General features: G+C 44.6%; 1 long non-coding RNA gene across 1 annotated transcript in view; it reads right to left on the reverse strand.

Moving 5' to 3' along the window:
- LOC310769970 overlaps positions 1 to 19416 on the reverse strand; it is a 166838-nt gene that overhangs the window by 65569 nt on the left and 81853 nt on the right. The gene's annotated exons all lie outside the window — the stretch shown is intronic.

The following is a 19416-nucleotide window of genomic DNA, read 5'->3' on the forward strand; positions in this document are numbered from 1 at the left end:
GCTAGCAAGGTTATGCTTAAAATTCTACAAGGAAGGCTCAAGCAGTATGTGGACCGAGAACTCCCAGAAGTGCAAGCTGGATTTCGAAGGGGCAGAGGAACCAGAGACCAAATTGCAAACATGCGCTGGATTATGGACAAAGCTAGAGAGTTCCAGAAAGACATCTATTTCTGCTTCATTGACTATGCAAAAGCCTTTGACTGTGTCGACCACAGCAAACTATGGCAAGGTCTTAAAGAAATGGGAGTGCCTGATCACCTCATCTGTCTCCTGAGAAATCTCTATGTGGGACAAGAAGCTACAGTTAGAACTGGATATAGAACAACTGATTGGTTCAAAATTGGGAAAGGAGTACGACAAGGCTGTATATTGTCTCCCTGCTTATTTAATTTATATGCAGAATTCATCATGCAACAGGCTGGGCTGGATGAATCCCAAGCCGGAATTAAGATTGCTGAACAACCTCAGATATTCAGATGACACAACCTTGATGGCAGAAAGTGAGGAGGAATTAAAGAACCTTTTAATGAGGGTGAAAGAGGAGAGCGCAAAATATGGTCTGAAGCTCAACATCAAAAAAACGAAGATCATGGCAATTGGGCCCATCACCTCCTGGCAAATAGAAGGGGAAGAAATGGAGGCAGTGAGAGATTATTGGGCTCCATAATCACTGCAGATGGTGACAGCAGCCATGAAATTAAAAGACGCCTGCTTCTTGGGAGAAAAGCGATGACAAACCTAGATAGCATCTTAAAAAGCAGAGACATCACCTTGCCAACAAAGGTCCGTATAGTTAAAGCTATGGTTTTCCCAGTAGTGATGTATGGAAGTGAGAGCTGGACCATAAAGAAGGCTGATTGCCAAAGAATTATGGTGCTGGAGGAGACTCTTGAGAGTCCCATAGACTGCAAGAAGATCAAACCTATCCATTCTGAAGGAAATCAGCCCTGAGTGCTCACTGGAAGGACAGATCCTGAAGCTGGGCTCCAGTACTTTGGCCATCTCATGAGAAGACTCCCTGGAAAAGACCCTGACGTTGGGAAAGATTGAGGGCACAAGGAGAAGGGGACGACAGAGGACGAGATGGTTGGACAGTGTTCTCGAAGCTACCAACATGAGTTTGACCAAGCTGTGGGAGGCAGTGGAAGACAGGAGAGCCTGGCGTGCTCTGGTCCATGGGGTCACGAAGAGTTGGACATGACTAAACGACTAAACAACAACAACAGAAGCAGATTAATGACAAATCTTACCACTACAGTCCAAATTGCAAAAAGTCCCTCCAGGGACAAAGCGTTTTTGGTAGTTCCACCGCCCACAGAAGCTTCGGGAGTTGGTGACCCAGGAGAGGGCCTTCTCTGTGGTGGCACCTAAGCTGCCGAATTTGGTCTGGACAGAGGTGTGCCTGGAACCTTCTCTGTACACCTTTTAGTGAATGCTGAAGATGCACCCTCTGCCCTGCATGAGATGTGTATTTCTAGAGAAAACGCACCCCCTTCTAGTGACTGTAATTTCACTAAGCTGTTTTTAATGTATTTGTTGTGACTTGCCCAGGGACCTTATGGTGAAGGGCCCCCAATAATAATAATAATAATAATAATAATAATAATAATAATAATAGACTTCCCCTCAACCTGCTATGTACATATTACCTTTAAAGCACATTGAGAGCACACTGTCTTCTTCTTAAACATTTCTAGGCACTATAGTTTACCCGTCACAGGGGATTCATAAAGACCAAGCGGGCTTTCTCCCAGGAAGACACTTGTCAGACAATGTGAGAAACATAATAGACATTATGGAGTTACTGGAAGTTAATATTAATACCAAGGCAGTTTTAATATTTGTGGATGCGGAGAAAGCCTTTGACAATATTTCTTGGAATTTTATGAAAAAGAATCTCCAAGGGATGGGGGTAGGCCAAGGCTTTGAAAATGGTATAAGTGCAATTTATTCTGAACAAAAAGCAAAATTGATTGTAAATAATGTGGTTACAGAAGAATTTCCTATTGAGAAAGGGACACGACAGGGATGCCCGATATCCCCACTACTTTTTATATCGGTCCTGGAGGTCTTATTAAACATGATTAGAGAGGACCAGCTGGTTAAAGGGATTCAGGTCGGAGCTAAACAGTATAAACTGAGAGCATTTGCAGATGATCTAGTTTTAACATTACAAGAGCCAGACACTAGTACGAAAAGAGTTTTAGAACTAATACAAGTATTTGGTCAAGTAGCAGGATTTAAGCTGAACAAACAGAAAACGAAAGTATTGGATAAAAATCTAACAGTGGTTGAAAGAGAGAGGTTTCAGAGTGAAACTGGTTTAACGGTAGCAAAGAAGGTGAAATACCTGGGGATTAATTTGACATCTAAGAATGTGAATTTATTTAAAGATAACTATGAGAAATGTTGGTCAGAAGTTAAGAAAGATTTAGAAGTATGGTCAAATTTGAGACTTCCCTTGTTAGGCCGAATTGCTGTTATTAAGATGAATGTCTTGCCGAGAATGTTGTTTTTGTTTCAAACATTGCAGATTTTGGACAAAATGGATTGTTTCAAGAGGTGGCAAAAAGATATATCTAGATTTGTCTGGCAGGGCAAAAAGCCCAGAATAAAATTTAAGATACTAACTGATGCAAAAGAAAGAGGGGGGTTTGCCCTGCCGGACTTAAAGTTGTATTATGAATCAGCGGCTTTCTGCTGGCTGAAAAGTTGGCTGCTTCTTGAAAACACAGACATTTTGGATTTGGAAGGGTTCAACAACAGATTTGGCTGGCATGCATATATATGGTATGACAAGGTTAAAACTCATCAAGGTTTCAAAAACCATATTGTTAGGAAAGCATTATATAATGTTTGGATTCAGTACAAAGATTTGTTGGAAAACAAAACCCCCAGGTGGTTGTCACCAATGGAAGCTAAGGAAGTGAAAAAACTTAATATGGAACCCAAATGGCCAAAATATTGGGAAATTATAGAACATGAGGAGGGAAAAGTGAAATTGCAGAGCTATGAGAAATTGAAGTCAAAAGTAAGAGATTGGCTTCATTACTATCAGATAAATGAAGTTTTCAAACTGGACAGGAAAATTGGCTTCCAGGTGGAGAGGTCAAAATTAGAAACAGAGTTATTGGAACCCAATACTAAGAATCTGTCAAGAATGTATAACTTGCTGTTGAAATGGAATACACAGGATGAGACGGTTAAATCAGCTATGATTAAATGGGCACAAGACATAGGTCATAACATTATGTTTGCTGACTGGGAACAGTTATGGACCACCGGTATAAAGTTAACGGCATGTAATGCCTTAAGAGAGAACATTATGAAAATGATATATAGGTGGTACATGACCCCAGTCAAGCTGGCAAAAATTTACCACACGCCCAATAACAAATGTTGGAAATGTAAGGAAACTGAAGGTACCTTTTACCACCTTTGGTGGACGTGCCCTAGGATTAAGGTCGTCTGGGAAATGATTTATAATGAAATGAAAAAGGTGCTTAAATGCACTTTCGTGAAGAAACCAGAAGCTTTCCTCCTGGGCATGGTAGGCCAATTGGTGTCAAGGAAAGATAGGATGTTTTTTATGTATGCTACAACAGCAGCAAGAGTACTTTTAGCAAAGTATTGGAAGACACAAGAACTACCCACACTGGAAGAATGGCAGACCAAGGTGATCGACTACATGGGACTGGCGGAGATGACTGGCAGAATCCGTGACCAAGGGAAAGAGACGGTGGAAGAAGATTGGAAGAAATTTAAAGTTTATCTTAAGAATTGTTGTAAAATTAATGAATGTTAAAATGTCTTGGGTAATGTAAAATAGAATTGCAGTGACAAACAATTGGATACGAGAAAAAAGATTTAAAGAAAGTGCTATAAGAAATTGAAATTAGGGGTTGCTGAAATGATTTAAAACAGGGATGCAGAAAGGGGAGGTATGGGGAAGTCGCTGAAAGAAGGTTTTAGGAAAGAAAGGTCAAGAAATTATACATGTTTATATGTTTGTTTGTCTATGTATTGTGTTGTATTGTCTTTTAATATGTGTTGAAAAACCAATAAAAAATTTATTAAAAAAATATATATAGTTTACCCGTCACAGAGCTACAATTGCCAGCAACCATAAACATAATTTTCTGAGGGGGCGGGGAAGACGTGCTTTGAAAGTGCTTCAAGGGTCTAGTGTGTGGGCTGCCCTCCCCACTTTGGGAAATGACACGAACAGGAGTGAGGCAGGCAATTAATTTCAGCACCGTTTGTGCCTTACAGAATCTGCTGCCACCAGAGCCGGCCCTACCATGAGGAGGAGTGAGCATCAGCCTCAGGCAGCAAATGCTGGGGGGCAGGCGGGCGTGGAGAATGGACAGGGCTGTGGGTACTATGACCTGCACTCCCTAAACTAGCCTGCTGCCCTCGGGTGCAGGAGAGGCTGGCTGCCCCAATTCCAGAGGAGAAGGAGCAGTTGGCTACCCTCGGTCTCGGCTTTAGAACCTGTTATGGAGGAAGAGACAATCTTGTCCTTTGCCTTGAGCCAGTCCTGGTTGCCACAAGATGTGGCAATGGGTGCTAACAGAGAAGGCTTTAAAGGGGAGTTATAGAAGTCCTCCAGGAAGTTGTCTATTTACTATGGTGATGAAATCTGATCTTCACATTTAGAGGCACTGAACCTCTGGGCACTATTTGCTGAAAAGCAGGCAAACTGCAAGAAACGGCTCTTGCATCTGTGACCTCTTTGTGACAGACCTGGGGGCGTCTGGCTTGCCTGCTGCTGCCAAAAGGAAGATGCTGGACTAAGTGGATGTTTGATGAGCTGCAGTTTTAAGAACTTGGGCTTGAGTTTGTTTCTCCCTCCTCCCTCCTCTTCCTTTCTCATCATGTGCCAGGTCTTTATAGGCCATCTGCTTGTGCTCAGGCACTGTCTTTATACCAATTTTTGTAAGCTGCTCCAAAAGCCTTTTTGACTAAAGGGTATTAAATGCCATAAATAAATAAGATCCCGGATCCAACAGAGCTCCCAGAGAGAAGGAGGGCAATATTCAATTTTGTCTGCATTTTAATGAGAAGATCTCTACATTTGCACTTCTTGAACCAATATTCAATCCAATATACAGCTATCCTTCAAACTTCACACTTCTCTGAATTTTTGCAGTACAGTTCTCTAACCACTGTGTACAAACTTGCATACATGACTGAAAATAACATACAGTAGTACCTCGGGTTAAGAGCTTTATTCGTTCCGGAGGTCTGTTCTTAACCTGAAACTGTTCTTAACCTGAGACACCACTTTAGCTAATGGGGCCTCCCACTGCTGCCGCACTGCTGCTGTGCGATTTCTGTTCTCATCCTGAGCAAAGTTCTTAACCCGAGGTAATATTTCTGGGTTAGCAGAGTCTGTAACCTGAAAATCTGTAACCTGAGGTATCACTGTATAGAAATGCACATTAGAAAAAAATTGCTTGCAAAAGAATGAGTGCATTAGTCAAAACTGCATTCTAAAACATGTTTAGTTGCATAAATTTGCACTAAAATACTGAAGAATATATATATATGTTTAACCATAAATTGCTGCAGAAATGTGGAAAACTGAATTTAATATTGAAAACAGAAGAAACTGAGGGACCCAGAAATTACCAGATTTGCCCACCCCTACCTAGGAAGAACTGGACCCCAGGAACAGCACATTAAGGAATGCTGAGCGGAGACTACAGGAAAGGAGCAGAACCTTCTCCTCATGTACTTGTGCAGAGGGGGCAAAAGGTTCATGGAATTACCCAGATTATGTCACGATTGTAACACGCTGATTTGTAAAACCTTCCTTAATTATTTAATGCCCTTCTGGTGAAATGGCAACCACCTCTGGGAGGGTGAGGGGGAGGTCAGTGGATTATGAACTGTGGTTGAACCTGTTCCTGTCATCTGCGTGCTGCATCGCTCAGGACAGTTTGGCGCCTAAGGCAGACAATCCAGCTGACAAGGGCAACAATCCAGACTCATTGTGAGCTCAACCCATGGTGTGCGAGTGCAGTAGGCCAGGCCTGGCAAAAGGGGTGGCCCTCCAGGTGTTGTTGGGCTCCAGCAGCCAGGTGTGATGGGAGTTGTAGTCCAACAACTGCTGGAAAACAACAGGTTCCCGTGCCCTCCTGGACAAACAAACATACACCTGCTCCCCTTTGCCAATCTATCCATGATTCTGAACAGTGAAAACACAAGAGCAAGCAGCTGCTCACCGTATCAGGATTCCTGCATTGCAGGGGGTTGGACTAGATGACCCTTGGGGTCCCTTCCAACTCTACAATTCTATGGGTCCTCAACTGGTGGGCCAGGAGGCCCCACTGGACAGCAGCTACCAGGCCACTGACTAGTTTGGAAAAACTCCTCCTAACAACAGAGGGAGGGACACAGCAGAGGGATGGTATCAAACCACAAATCCCCACACCACAATTAAAAATTACTGGGAACATGACATAGGATTTGAAATAAACCCTACCCAATGGTCAAAATGTGGTCTAAACTACCACTTAAATCCATCTCAAGCAAAAAAAGAGAACTTCCTATGAAACCTATCTACAGATGGTACCTAACACCAAGGAAATTGTCACTAATACACTCAGAAACCTCATCCAAATGCTGGAGAGACTGCAGCTCCATAGGCACATACCTCCACATGTGGTGGGAATGCCCCAAAGTACAATCCTTTTGGATAGCAGTGCTGCAGGAAATCCCCAAAATAACAAAACAGGTAATAGAAGTAACTCCAGAATTAGCCTTATTAAATGCCTTCCAAGATAATAATGCAAATGCACATGACAAAGAACTCATAAATCATTTATTCTCAGCAGCAAAAAACATCGTAACTAGACACCGGGAGGACCTATGAGGAGTGAACATAAACCACTGGTACCAAAATGTATGGGAAACTGCCCTACTAGAAGAGATAACTAACAAACTTAAATTAGCATGAGGACAAGCAAAGGAGGACGCCTTCACCCCAGTGTGGTTCCCCTTTATCACATACACAGCACAACAGGACAATTCCCCCCCAACAGCATTTTAATCAGTATGACTAACCTGATCCAACAAACCCTCCCCCCACACACATACAAACAAGCTACACTGCAACCAACTGAACACAACCAACCAAACTTGGGACTCACTAACCTCTCACAATGTCTCTCTATATCTCTATACCATAAGGGCCTACCCATGTGATGCTGGCATAACCCCTACACCATGGGTAGGCAAACAAAGGCCCAGGGGTCAGATCCGGCCCAATCACCTTCTAAGTCTGGCCCACGGACGGTCCAGGAATCATCGTGTTTTTACATGAGTAGAATGTGTGCTTTTATTTAAAATGCATCTCTGGGCTATTTGTGGGGCATAGGAATTTATTCATTTCTTTCCCCAAAATATAGTCTGGCCCCCCCACAAGGTCTGAGGGACAGTGGACTGGCCCCCTGCTGAAAAGGTTTGCTGACCCCTGATCTAGACTAACACTAATCAGTAGAATGAAAGAAAAACACCCCCATCTCCCTCCCTCCCTCTTTCTCTCTCCCCTCTTTCCCCCCATTGTACTTTTAACCGCTTATTTGTCTGTTTTGTAACATGATAAAATCTTTAATAAAAACTAATTTACAAAAACTTCCCCCCAAAGAATAATGCCTCATGGGGAGAGGTAGGAAGCAAGGCTCAGTCCATCACCTTTGCAGAAAGAACAGCTCCACTGGGCACTTCCTGCCTCTGAACTCTGACTGGCTATTTAAGAATTGGGGCCTGGGTTTTATTTTTATTTTTCCTCTTCCCTCCTTGTCCCTTGTGTATTTCTTTTTCTTTTTTTAGATTGTAAGCCTGTGGACAGGATCTGTCCTCTTTTAATTGATTGTATGTGACAGTTGGGAGCTTTTGGGGCTGGAGAGTGGGGTGCAAAGCTCTAAGTAAATAAGTAGCACCATCATCATCATCATCATCATCATCATCATCATCATTATTATTATTACTGCAAAGTTGGTCCCATGCTGCCCTGCATGTTTGGACTAAGCAGGAATTCCAGGTATGAAAAGGCTGGTGTCCACTTCTCCCAACAACCCTTTGAGGAGTTACCAGCACACTTCATGCTTGTGTGCCTCCTTTCATGAGATTAACACCTGCTATTCATATGCTGCTTCAGGAGTGTTCAGCAAAGGCGTCCCATGGATGTGCATTTAAAGCACATTTCTTCTCCCAAGAATCCTGGGAATGGCGGATGGTTAGGGTGTTGGGAGCCGGAGCCGTCTTTCCCATAGGGCTGCGTCGTGCCAGGGCGCTGGCCTCTCAGGGGCACCCCAGTGAGTGGGGGAGCTGTGCGGCTTTGCCAGCGGCCTCCCCTTTCCTTGCATGCCTGCCAGCTGCGCCCGCCAACTATATGGCTGGTGGGTGTGCAGCTTGCTTCCCAAGCCTCCGCGGGAGGTTAGTGTATATCACCCATGCTCAGAGATCTGCTCTGTTTGCCCATTTGCTACTGGGGCCAGGTTCAAGGTGTTACTATCAGTATATAAAGCTCTTAACAACTTGGGGCCGGTTTACCCGTGAGATAACAATCCTATATGCACCCACACAACCACAGCGATTGGCAGAACCGGCACGCCTACAGGTGCCACATAATACCCGTTCTGCATTTGTAAGAACTTGATCGTTTAATTCTGTTGTGACGCAGGACGCGGGACACCCGCTGGGACACGGGTGGCACTGTGGTCCAAACCACTGAGCCTCTTGGGCTTGCCAATTGGAAGGTCAGTGGTTCAAATCGCCGTGATGGGATGAGCTCTCTAACCCTAACCTTGTCAGTAGATTTTTTTCCTATTAGATGCAAGGATTTCACATTTTGAGCAAAGTGAGAAAGAACAAGGAGAATGCAGGAGAAGCAGCATGCGAGGCTGCAATCTTACACACCTGCTTACTTGGGAGTAAGTCCAGTGGTTCTACCCCTAAAAAAAAGGTTGACAACTCTGGGAAATGGGGGGGGGGGCGGGCGCCAGAGGGATCTTTGCACCACGGTGCTGGATATGCTTAAGACGGCCCTGCTGGGAGTTGCAGCTCTGTCGAGGTTCACTACACTTCCCAAGAAAGTCATGCACCATAACAATATGTAAATATAAGGTGTGTATACAGACAGTTTGCTCTAAGCTTTATTTATTTATTTTTTATATAAATATTTATTCAGTTTTTCAATTTTATACAAACAATAAAGAAAAAAAAATATTAAAAACAAATCAATTTCGATATCAATTTTTCAATAACATGTTTCTTTGACTTCCTCATACCTCCCCTTCTTCTTTTCTAGTTCAAAATGATTATCCAGCAAATCCTAATCTCTTAACATTCCTTTTAACTAACACCTTATTTTCCAATCAACTTTTTTAAATTTTATAACTTAAACAATATTTATCCCATTTCTTTTTATCATAACAGCTAGAGACCACATGAATTCAATCCAGCATCTTTCAAAGTTCATTAATTTTGCAATATTTCTGTAAATAGTCCTTAAATTTCTTCCAGTCTTCTTCTGCCGACTCTTCTCCCTGGTCGCGGATTCTGCCGGTCATTTCTGCCAAACCCATACAGTCAATCAACTTCATCTGCCATTCTTCCAGAGTGGGTAGATCTTGCGTCTTCCAGTGCTTTGCTATAAGTATTCTTGCTGCCGTTGTAGCATACATAAAAAAAATTCTGTCCTTCTTTGGCACCAAATGGCCGACTATGCCCAAGAGAAAAGCCTCTGGTTTCTTCAAGAAGGTATACTTAAATACCTTTTTCATTTCATTATAAATCATTTCCCAGAAAGCCTTAATGTTTGGGCACGTCCACCAAAGGTGAAAGAATGTACCTTCAACCTCCTTACATTTCCAACATTTATTATCAGGCAAATGATATATTTTTGCAAGCTTGACTGGTGTCATGTACCACCTGTATATCATTTTCATAATATTCTCTCTTAGGGCATTACATGCCGTAAATTTCATACCGGTGGTCCACAACTGTTCCCAGTCAGCAAACATAATGTTATGTCCAACATCTTGTGCCCATTAATCATAGCTAACTTAACCGTTTCATCCTGTGTATTCCATTTCAGCAGCAAGTTATACATTTTTGACATGATCTTAGTTTTAGGTTCTAGCACTTCTGTTTCTAGTTTAGATTTTTCCACCTGGAAGCCAATTTTCTTGTCCAAATTGTAAGCCTCCATTATCTGAAAATAATGAAGCCAGTCTCGCACTTTGTTTTTTAGTTTCTCAAAGCTCTGCAATTTCAACCTGTCTCCTTCTTGTTCCAAAATTTCCCAATATTTCGGCCATTTGGCCTCCATACTGAGCTTTTTCTGGGCTTTCGCTTCCATTGGTGACAACCACCTTGGGGTCTTATTTTCCAATAAATCCTTGTATCTGATCCAAACATTAAACAAAGATCAAGGCTAAATTAATTGTCAATAATGTGGTGACAGAGGGATTTAAGATAGAGAAAGGTACACGACAAGGCTGCCCAATTTCCCCATTGTTGTTCATTTCAGTCCTGGAGGTACTATTGAACATGATTAGAAGGGACCGTCTGATTAAAGGCATTCAGGTCGGAGCTAAGCAATATAAATTGAAAGCATTTGCAGATGACTTAGTCTTAACATTACAGGAGCCAGAATCTAGTTCGAAAAGAGTTTTGGAAGTGATTCAAGAATTTGGGCAGATGGCTGGTTTTAAGTTGAACAAGTCAAAAACTAAAGTTCTTGAGAAAAATTTAACACCGATAGAGAAAGAAAGGTTTCAGAAGGAGACAGGCCTAACAATAGTAAAGAAAGTTAAATATTTGGGGGTTAACATGACTGCTAAGAACTTAAACTTATTTAATTATGAGAAATGTTGGTTAGAAGTGAAGAAAGATTTAGAGATATGGTCAAACCTGAAGCTTTCCTTGTTGGGCAGAATTGCGGCTATAAAGATGAATGTATTGCCAAAGATGTTATTTTTGTTTCAATCTTTGCAAATTTTAGACAAGATGGACTGTTTCAAGAAGTGGCAGAGAGATATCTCTAGATTTGTCTGGCAGGGCAAGAAGCCCAGAATAAAATTTAAAATACTAACTGATGCTAAAGAAAGAGGTGGTTTTGCCCTGCCAGACCTGAAACTTTATTATGAATCGGCCGCATTTTGTTGGCTGAAAGAATGGCTGCTTCTTGAAAACACAGACATTTTGGATTTAGAAGGTTTTAACAATGTTTTTGGGTGGCATGCATATTTGTGGTACGACAAGGTTAAAGCTCATAAAGCATTTAAAAACCATATTGTCAGGAAAGCATTGTTTAACGTCTGGTTAAGATATAAAGACTTATTGGAGAATAAAACCCCAAGGTGGTTGTCACCAATGGAGGCAAAGGCACTGAAAAAGTCCAATATGGAGGCCAAATGGCCGAAATATTGGGAAATATTGGAACAAGAAGGAGATAAATTGAAATTGCAGAGTTTTGAGAAATTAAAAGATAAGGTGCGAGATTGGCTGCACTATTTTCAAATAAGAGAAGCCTATAATATGGATAAAAAAATAGGTTTCCAGGTGGAAAAATCCAAACTGGAAACTGAGTTGTTAGAACCCAAAACTAAAATACTTTCAAGAATGTATAACTTGCTGCTAAAATGGAATACGCAGGATGAAACAGTTAAATCTGCTATGATTAAATGGGCACAAGATGTTGGTCATAACATTATGTTTGCTGACTGGGAACAGTTGTGGACCACAGGAATGAAATTTACGGCATGTAATGCCCTAAGAGAGAATACTATGAAAATGATATACAGGTGGTACATGACACCAGTCAAGCTTGCAAAAATCTATCATTTGCCCGACAATAAATGTTGGAAGTGTAAAGAAAATGAAGGAACATTCTTTCACCTTTGGTGGACATGCCCAAAGATTAAGGCTTTCTGGGAAATGATTTATAACGAAATGAAAAAAATATTTAAATATACATTCCTTAAGAAGCCAGAGGCCTTTCTCCTGGGCATGGTGGGCCAATTAGTGCCAAAGAAGGACAGAATTTTCTTTATGTATGCAACAACAGCAGCAAGAATTCTTATTGCAAAGTATTGGAAGACACAAGAGCTACCCACCCTGGAAGAGTGGCAGATGAAGGTGATGGACTATATGGAACTGGCGGAAATGACTGGCAGAATCCGAGACCTGGGAGAAGAGTTGGTGGAAGAAGACTGGAAGAAATTCAAAGACTATCTTCAGAAATACTATAAAATTAATAAATGCTAAAACTGTGCTTGGATTGGTAATAAGTGGTAATTAGTGATAAAAGTTAATAAGATTATGCAAAAAAGGCATGGAAAATTGGTTGAAAATATTGATATAGAATATGTTATGGTATAAAGCTTAAATATTTGAAAAAGGGTAAGAATTTGCTGAATTAAATATCTAAATGGGAATACAAAAGGGGGGAGGCGTGAGGAGGTCAAGAACATAAGCATATGAATCTGAGGTCATTGGGAAAAATGGATTTGTTTTATTTTTTTTCTTTGCTTAAATTTAATCTTTCTTAATTAGTTGTGATTTTTTCTCTGTATTTTTTTTGTGTTTCTTTTTTCTGTAACTTATGGTTTCTTATTTTGAGAATTTCTACTTTTCTTTTCTGTAAAACCCTAATAAAAATTTATTAAAAAAAACAACAAACATTAAACAAAGATCTCCTAACAATATGATTTTTAAATGCTTTATGTGCTTTAACCTTGTCATACCACAAATATGCATGCCATCCAAAAACGTTGTTAAAACCTTCTAAATCCAAAATGTCTGTGTTTTCAAGAAGCAGCCAATCTTTCAGCCAGCAGAATGCTGCTGATTCATAGTAAAGTTTGAAGTCTGGCAGGGCAAAACCACCCCTTTCTTTTGCATCAGTTAAAATCTTATATTTTATCCTGGGCTTCTTGCCCTGCCAGACAAATTTAGAAATGTCTTTCTGCCACTTCTTAAAACAGTCCATCTTGTCCACAATTTGCAATGTTTGAAACAAAAATAACATTTTAGGCAATACATTCATCTTTATAGCTGCAATTCGACCCATCAAGGAAAGCTTCAAATTTGACCATATTTCAAGATATTTTTCACTTCTAACCAGCATTTCTCATAGTTATTTTTAAATAAATTCCCATTTTTAGCTGTCATATTAATCCCCAGATATTTCACTTTCTTCACCAGTCAAACCTGTTTCATTCTGAAATTTCTCTTTTTCAAACAATGTTAAATTTTTCTCTAAAACCTTAGTTTTGGACTTGTTCAGTTTAAATCCTGCCACCTGACCAAATTCTTGAATTAATTCTAAAACTCTTTTAGTACTAGATTCTGGCTCCTGTAACGTCAAAACTAGGTCATCTGCAAATGCTCTCAATTTATACTGTTTGGCTCCGACCTGTATGCCTTTAACCAACCGGTCCCTTCTAATCATATTCAGCAAAACCTCCAGGACCGATATAAAAAGTAAAGGGGAAATTGGGCACCCTTGTCGTGTCCCTTTTTCTATCTTAAATTGTTCCGTAAACACATTATTTACAATTAATTTAGCCTTTTGTTCAGAGTATATTGCACTTATACCATTTTCAAAGCCTTGGCCTACCCCCATACCCTGTAAGTTCTTTTTCATAAAACTCCAAGAAATGTTGTCAAAGGCTTTCTCCGCGTCCACAAATATCGAAACAGCTTTAGTGTTTATGTTCACATCTAACTTTTCCAAAATGTCAATTACATTCCTCAAATTATCAGATATATGTCTTCCCGGTAGAAAGCCCGCTTGGTCCTTATGTATCTCTTCAATCAATACTCTTTTCAGTCTCTTGGCCAAAATATCAGCAAAAATTTTGTAATCCACATTTAGTAAGGATATGGGACGGTAGTTTTTAAGTTGAGTCTTTTCAGTCTCTGTTTTCGGTATAAGTGTAATGTGGGCCTCTTTCCACGATTCTGGTGCCCTTTTCCCTTCCAAAATCTCATTGCAGACTTCCTTCAGAGGTTGGATTAACCAGTCCTTCAAAGATCTATAGTATCTGGAAGTCAACCCATCCGGTCCCGGAGATTTGCCCAATTGCATATTTAAAATGGCACCTTCTATCTCCTGGTCTGTTATTTTACAGTTCAACAGTATTTTACTTTCCTGTGAAATTTTTTGTAATCCATTTGTTTTCAAAAATCCATCAATGTCCCTTTCATTCTGTGGCCCTTGTGCATATAGTTGCTTGAAGTACTTCTGGAAACAATTTCTAATCTCATTTGGATTGTTTATGTCTTTTCCTTCTACTTCCAGGTTTGTAATTGTGTTTAATTTTTGTCTTTTTTTCAGTTGCCAAGCCAGTAATTTCCCACATTTGTCCGCCGATTCAAATGTCTTTTGTCTCATTTGTTTAATTTTCCATTCTATTTCCTGATTCATCAATTCCATATATTGTGTTTGATAGATCTTTATTTCTCTCAGAATCTCTTGTGACTTCGGCTTGGCTCTCAATTTTTTCTCACCTTCTTTAATTTTCTCCAAAATTTTATCTTTTTTCTCATTTTGCCTTCTCTTTTTTAATGCATTCTGTTGTATCAGAAACCCTCTCATCACAGCTTTACTTGCTGCTGGACTTCACCCGTGGAGATCCAGTGGGTGCAGAGCCAGGGTGCTGTTGGCTCAGTCACTTTCTTCACTGGACCTACCTACCTACATACCTATTTACCAAGGTTATTGTGGGGATGGCAGTGACAAAGTATACTGTTATGTACTGAGTTGAATAGGATCCAAACTGCAGCAGTCTGATTGGTCCTAGAACAATAGGATTCAGAATGCAGCAGTCTGATTGGTTGGCAGGAACCACCCAATCATGCTCCAGATAGAAGTGAATCCACAACCTGATTGGCTTACAGTAGAATTCCGGAATTAGCCAATCATGTGCAGCCCATTGTGTAAATAATGTATATAAAGCAGATACTTTGAGGGGACATTCATTCATTCCTCCTCACCACTATGAGCTGAATAAAGAGCATGAAATCACTTTGCGACTCTGAGTATATTTCACTGGCGACGAAGGTGGGATCCCGCTGAGCTGACTGCCACACACAGCACCGCAGCACCGCCACCTGCTGCACCGCTGCCTCGCACCGTGTATCCAGGCTTCAGCTCCGGGACACAAGGAACTCAGAATGGCAACCGACAGCAGCTTCTCGCCGTTCAACCCAGCATCTGGAGACTGGGAAGCGTACGCCTCCCGTTTCACCTTCCTCCTAGAAGCCAAAGGGGTCACCGATGAAGAAGACGCCAAGAAGAGGACAATATTCTTCAGCGTCTGCGGAGAGGAGACATTTGAAATCGCCCGGGCTCTTCTTGCGCCTGAAGACGTTGCTACTGTTCCATACAAAACAATAATGGAACAGCTGAAGGGGCACTTTTCGCCACAGCCCTCAGTGGTGGCTCGTCGAAATGCCTTCTAGGCAAAGCAGCAAGCCCCTGGGGAAACCATAACTGGTTTGTGACCTCTCTCCGCCAAGCCGCCCGGTTCTGCAACTTCTCAGAGCTGGAGAACATGCTTCGGGACCGCCTCGTCGGTGGCCTGAAGGATGAGAAGCTGCAACGACGCCTCTACGCTAAGAAGGACCTAACGTTCCAGGTCGCTCTGGAGGAGGCCCTGGCAACGGAAGCTGCCCAGAGGTCGACGCAAGAGGCACGGCCGAGCCAGCCGTCCCAACCGAGGGTCCACCACGAAGACCTCACCGACGACTCAGGATCCAACAGGGAGGAGGTGCACTGAGTACAGCAGCGCACTCAAGCAGCCCACATACCACAGCTGCCTCGACGAGAAGGAGGGAACTGCGCAAGCTGTGGAGAAAGTCACGAGAGGAGGACCTGCTGTTTCCGCAACGCAGAGTGCAGGCAGTGCAGAAAATTGGGACACATCGCCCGGGTGTGTTGGGCTCGGCCCACCTGACACCAGGCATCAGATGACCAATCCAAGAGCCCCAGGTCCCGGGGCCCAACGCACCAAGGCAACTCGACGGAGCTCACGGACTTCCAGGTATACCAGTTGCCCCACCCCAACGTAGGGAAAATTTGTGTAGAGGTACAGATAGAGGGGGGCCCATGCCGCATGGAGCTTGACACGGGTTCAACTCTATCCATAATCTCGGCAAGGACCTTAAGGAAACTGTGTCCTACTGGGGGTCCCAAACTCAGGCCGGCCCCATTCACCCTCCGGGACTTCCAGAAACGTAAGGTCCCCACAATGGGGGTGGGGACCTTCAGGGTGCAGTACCGAGGGCGGACGTGGCAACTGGACTTGCTTGTGGTCAAGGGCCCCTACATTAGCTTACTGGGATTGGCATGGTTTGGACCACTGGGGCTAGCCGTCACCGGGGTGAACCACACGAGGTTACAAGTGGACATGGACGCCATATTCAAGGAATTTCTGGGGGTTTTCGATGGGAAATTGGGACAGTATACGGGCCCCCCCATTGCTCTACAGCTTGACCCCGCAGTACGACCGGTCAGGCTCAAGGCCCGCCGGGTCCCGTTCGCTCTGAAACCCCGTATAGACGATGAATTGGACCGACTCGTGGAGCAAGGAGTGCTGGAGCCGGTGCCTAATGCCCCCTGGGAAACCCCAATCGTCACACCCGTCAAGCCTAATGGTTCGGTCCGCATCTGCGCAGACTACAAATGTACCATAAACAAGGCCCTCACGGCCCATGCATACCCAGTGCCAGTGGTCAGCCATGTCCTTGCCACCCTGGCTGGGTCGAAAATTTTTGGCAAGCTGGACTTGGCCCAAGCATATCAACAGCTGCCAGTAGATGAGGCCACAGCAGACGCACAGGCGATTGTGACGCACAGAGGAGCGTTCAGGGTAAAGCGGCTGCAATTCGGTGTCAGCGTGGCACCAGGCATATTCCAGAATCTAATGGACTCTCTCCTTAAAGGGATTCCTGATGTCACCCCCTTCTTCGATGATGTGTTGATTGCCGGGCCCACAGCAGAGGAGTTTGAGGACCGCCTCCGCACCGTTCTGCACTGTTTCCAGACGGCGGGTCTCAAGGTGAAGTGGGAAAAATGTCTACTAGGAGTGCCTCAGGTGGACTTTCTGGGATTTATGGTGGACGCAGAAGGGGTCCACCCGACTGGGGACAAGGTACGGGCCATTTGTGATGCCCCAGCGCCCAAGAACAAGACTGAACTTCAGGCCTTCTTGGGACTATTGAACTTTTACCATTCCTTCCTTCCCCACAAGGCGGCGGTAGCGGAGCCCCTACACAGACTCCTGGACAAGCGGGCCCCTTGGGTGTGGGGCCAGCGCCAGGAGGCCGCATTCCAGGCAGTCAAGGATTGCTTGTCTCAAACTCGGTCTTGGCACACTTCGACGAGAGGCTGCCGGTGGTGCTAGCATGCGATGCCTCGCCCTATGGCATTGGCGCTGTCCTGGGACACCAACTCCCGGATGGGAGAGAGGTACCGGTGGCATACTTTTCCCAGACACTCAACGCAACCGAGCGGAACTACTCGCAAATCGACAAGGAGGGTCTGGCAATCGTGAAGGGAGTAAAAAAATTCCATGATTTCTTGTACGGGCGGCCCTTCACCGTGGTGACTGACCACAAGCCGTTGCTTGGCTTGTTTGCCCCCGAAAAGCAGACCCCCCAAGTGCTGTCTCCTCGCGTCCTCAGGTGGTCAATTTTCCTTGCCAGCTACCAGTATGCACTGATTCACCGCCCTGGGAAGGCGATGGGCCATGCGGACGCCCTCAGCAGGCTACCACTACCGGAAACAGGCCCTGACCCAGCACCTGCACAAGAGGTTATGAGCCTGGAGCTGCTTCCTGAGCGCCCCATTCAGGCACAAGAAGTTGCACACCATTCCAAGAAAGATAGGGTCAACTCCCGGGTCCTGGACTGGGTGTGGAGGGGATGGCCCAGCAGCAGCCCCGGGCCAGAATTCGCCGGCTACACAACCCGCAAACATGAACTGTCGGCCCACAAGGGGTGCCTGTTATGGGGAAGCAGGGTCGTTGTTCCCCAGCCCCTCCGCAAAAGGGTCCTCACAGCCCTACACGAGACACACCCAGGGGTAGTAAGAATGAAGGCCCTTGCCAGGAGTTATGTGTGGTGGCCAGGGATCGACGGAGAGATAGAGGCCTGGGTCAAACACTGCCAGGCCTGCCAAGAATCCCGCCCAGATCCCCCAAGGGCCCCAGTCCAGTCCTGGGAGTCCGCCCGAGCACCATGGTCACGCCTGCATGTGGACTTCGCTGGCCCCTTTCAGGAGAAACCTTATTCGTACTGATGGACTCCTACACCAAATGGCTGGAAGTCGCACTGGTACCGTCCACTTCTACGTCCGCAGCCATCCGGGTACTACGCAGGCTGTTTGCAACCCACGGGCTCCCTGACACTCTCGTCTCAGACAACGGGACTGCATTTACGTCAGGAGAATTCCAAACCTTCACAGCGCAGAACGCCATCCGCCACATCCGTTCGGCGCCATTCCACCCTGCCACCGATGGCCAAGCAGAACGCATGGTGCGGACCACCAAGGACACCCTTCGCCGCATGACACAAGGGGATTGGGAGTACCGCCTTGCCACATTCCTTCTAGCACAGCACAGCACCCCCAGCTCAACGACTGGCCGGAGCCCCGCTGAACTACTAATGGGTCGGCGCCTTGCAATCAGATTGGACCGCCTTCACCCCGATAGAGCTCAGGATGAGGTAGTGGTGGGGGAAGGCAGGAACCCCCGGACCTTCGAGGCCCAGGACCCAGTGTACGCAAAGAATTTTGGGGCAGGCCCTGCATGGGTACCCGCCAGAGTCATCAGGGTCACTGGCCCCGTGTCGTACGAGGTGCTAACAGATGGGGGGCAATGCTGGCGCCGCCACTGCGACCAGATACGGTGACGATTCCCGGGAGAAAACCAGGAGGAGGAGGACAGGTCAGGGAACAGTGGGGCAGTGAGGCCCATAGAGCAGCAGGGGCAAGCAGGAGAGGCAGAATCAGTAAATACAGAGGGGACCCGTGAGGCCGAAAGGACACTGGAACCAGAACCACGACTGAGTGAACCGGTTGCGCCAGACCAAACAGCCCTATCACAGCCAGCATCCTTGGAACACGAGCCAGAACCTGAACCCCGGACCAGGGAACACCCCAGGCCGCAATGCACACGTAGGCCACCGGCGTACCTTGAGGACTACGAATGCGACCTCCCGGGCAGGACTGGAACTTAGATGGGAGGGGTGTTATGTACTGAGTTGAATAGGATCCAAACTGCAGCAGTCTGATTGGTCCTAGAACAATAGGATCCAAAAGGCAGCAGTCTGATTGGTCCTAGAACAATAGGATTCAGAATGCAGCAGTCTGATTGGTCCTAGAACAATGCAGCA

Source organism: Podarcis filfolensis, assembly GCF_964270895.1.
Source record: "Podarcis filfolensis genome assembly, chromosome: 8".
In the NCBI taxonomy this organism is placed as follows: Eukaryota; Metazoa; Chordata; class Lepidosauria; order Squamata; family Lacertidae; genus Podarcis; species Podarcis filfolensis.